Genomic DNA, 3232 nt, shown 5'->3' on the forward strand with positions numbered 1-3232 from the left:
TTTCTCGTCTTTCAAGTTCCTCATAGTGATCAGCAGATATAAATCCCAAGCGACTCAAAGAATAGAGCTATGCTCCCCGGCAACGGCGCCAGAAAATAGTCTTGATAACCCACAAGTATAGGGGATCGCAATAGTTTTCGAGGGTAGATTATTCAACCCACATTTATTGATTCGACACAAGGTGAGCCAAAGAATATTCTCAAGTATTAGTAGTTGAGTTGTCAATTCAACCACACCTGAAAGACTTAATATCTACAGCAAAGTATTTAGTAGCAAAGTAGTATGGAAGTAACGATAACTGTGGCAAAAGTAACAGTAGCAGTTTTGTAATAATTGTAACAGTGACAACGGTAAAGTAACTAAGCAAAGATCAATATGTGAAGAGCTTGTAGGCAATGGACCAATGATGGATAATTATGTCGGATGCGATTCCTCATGCAATAGTTATAACATAGGGTGACACAGAACTGGCTCCAGTTCATCAATGTAATGTAGGCATGTATTCCGAATATAGTCATACATGCTTATGGAAAAGAACTCGCATGACATCTTTTGTCCTACCCTCCCGTGGCAGCAGGGTCCTATTGGAAACTAAAGGATATTGAGGCCTCCTTTTAATAGAGTACCGGACCAAAGCATTAATACTTAGTGAATACATGAACTGCTCAAACTACGGTCATCAACGGGAGTTGTCCCGATTATTGTCACTTCGGGGTTGCCGGGTCATAACACATAGTAGGTGACTATTGACTTGCAAGATAGGATCAAGAACTCACATATATTCATGAAAATATAGTAGGTTCAGATCTGAAATCATGGCACTCGGGCCCTATTGACAAGCATTAAGCATAGCAAAGTCATAGCAACATCAATCTTAGAACATAATGGATATTAGGGATTGAACCCTAACAAAACTAACTCGATTACATGGTAAATCTCATCCAACCCATCACTGTCCAGCAAGCCTACGATGGAATTACTCACGCACGGCGATGAGGATCATGAAATTGGTGATGGAGGATGGTTGACGATGACGACGGCGACGGATTCCCCTCTCCGGAGCCCAGAAATGGACTCCAGATCAGCCCTCCCGAGAGAGATTAGGGCTTGGCGGCGGCTCTGTATCGTAAAATGTGATGAATCCTTCTCTCTGATTTTTTCTCCCTGAACGTGAATATATGGAGTTGGAGTTGAGGTCGGTGGAGCATCAGGGGGCCCACGAGGCAGGGGGCGCGCCCAGGGGGGTAGGCCCGCCCCCACCCTCATGGACAGGGTGTGGGCCCTTGGTCTTGATTATTTCACCAGTATTTTTTATAAATTCCAAAATAATCTCTGTGAAGTTTCAGGTCATTCCGAGAACTTTTATTTCTGCACAAAAATAACACCATGGCAATTCTGTTGAAAATAGTGTCAGTCCGGGTTAGTTCCATTCAAATCATGCAAGTTAGAGTCCAAAACAAGGGCAAAAGTGTTTGGAAAAGTAGATACGATGGAGACGTATCAACACACCTCAACAAAATGGAGTTGTTGAGAGGAAGAACCGGACACTTATTGAGATGGCTAGAATGATGCTTGATAATTACAAGACGCCAAGACACTTTTGGGAGGAAGTAGTTGAGACAGCTTGTTGATGTATACTACACAACCTTCTTCTTGTAGACGTTGTTGGGCCTGCAAGTGCACAGGTTTGTAGGATAGTAGCAAATTTCCCTCAAGTGGATGACCTAAGGTTTATCAATCTGTAGGAGGCGTAGGATGAACATGGTCTCTCTCAAACAACCCTGCAACCAAATAAAGAGTCTCTTGTGTCCCCAAAACACCCAATACAATGGTAAATTGTATAGGTGCACTAGTTCGGCGAAGAGATGGTGATACAAGTGCAATATGGATAGTAGATAAAGGTTTTTGTAATCTGAAATTATAAAAACAGCAAGGTAACTAATGATAAAAGTGAGCATAAACGGTATTGCAATGATAGAAACAAGGCATAGGGTTCATACTTTCACTAGTGCGAGTTCTCTCAACAATAATAGCATAGATAGATCATATAACAATCCCTCAACATGCAACAAAGATTCACTCCAGAGTCACTAATAGCGGAGAACAAACGAAGAGATTATGGTAGGGTACGAAACCACCTCAAAGTTATTCTTTCGGATCAATCTATTCAAGAGTTCGTACTAGAATAACACCTTAAGACACAACTCAACCAAAACCCTAATGTCACCTAGATACTCCATTGTCACCTCAAGTATCCATGGGCATGATTATATGATATGCATCACACAATCTCAGATTCATCTATTCAACCAACACAAAGTACTTCAAAGAGTGCCCCAAAGTTTCTACCGGAGAGTCAAGACGAAAACGTGTGCCAACCCCTATGCATAGGTTCATGGGCGGAACCCGCAAGTTGATCACCAAAACATACATCAAGTGGATCACGTGATATCCCATTGTCACCACAGATAAACACGGCAAGACATACATCAAGTGTTCTCAAATCCTTAAAGACTCAATCCGATAATATAACTTCAAAGGGAAAACTCAATTCATCACAAGAGAGTAGAGGGGGAGAAACATCATAAGATCCAACTATAATAGCAAAGCTCGCGATACATCAAGATCGTGCCATAGAGAGAACACGAGAGAGAGAGAGAGAGATCAAACACATAGCTATTGGTACATACCCTCAGCCCCGAGGGTGAACTACTCCCTCCTCATCATGGATAGCGCCGGGATGATGAAGATGGCCACCGGTGATGATTCCCCCTCCGGCAGGGTGTCGGAACGGGCTCTCGAGAGGTTTTTGGTGGCTACAGAGGCTTGCGGTGGCGGAACTCCCGATCTATCTTCGTCTTCGATGTTTTTAGGGTACGTGGACTTATATAGGCGAAAGAAGTCGGTCGGGGGAGCCTCGAGGGGCCCAGGAGACAGGGGCGCGCCCAGGGGGGTGGGCGCACCCTCCTATCTCCTGGTTTTCTCGAACCTTCCCTGGCTTGAACTCCAAGTCTCCCGGATCATATCCTTTCCAAAAATCACGCTCCCAAAGGTTTCATTCCGTTTGGACTCCGATTGATATCCCTTTTCTTCAAAATACTGAAGCAGACAATGAAACAGCAATATGGGCTGGGCCTCCGGTTAATAGGTTAGTCCCAAAAGTAATATAAAAGTGTATAATAAAGCCCGTAATCATTCAAAATAGATAATAAAATAGCATGAATGCTTCATA

This window comes from Triticum aestivum, chromosome 2B (assembly GCF_018294505.1).
Source record: "Triticum aestivum cultivar Chinese Spring chromosome 2B, IWGSC CS RefSeq v2.1, whole genome shotgun sequence".
NCBI lineage: Eukaryota > Viridiplantae > Streptophyta > Magnoliopsida > Poales > Poaceae > Triticum > Triticum aestivum.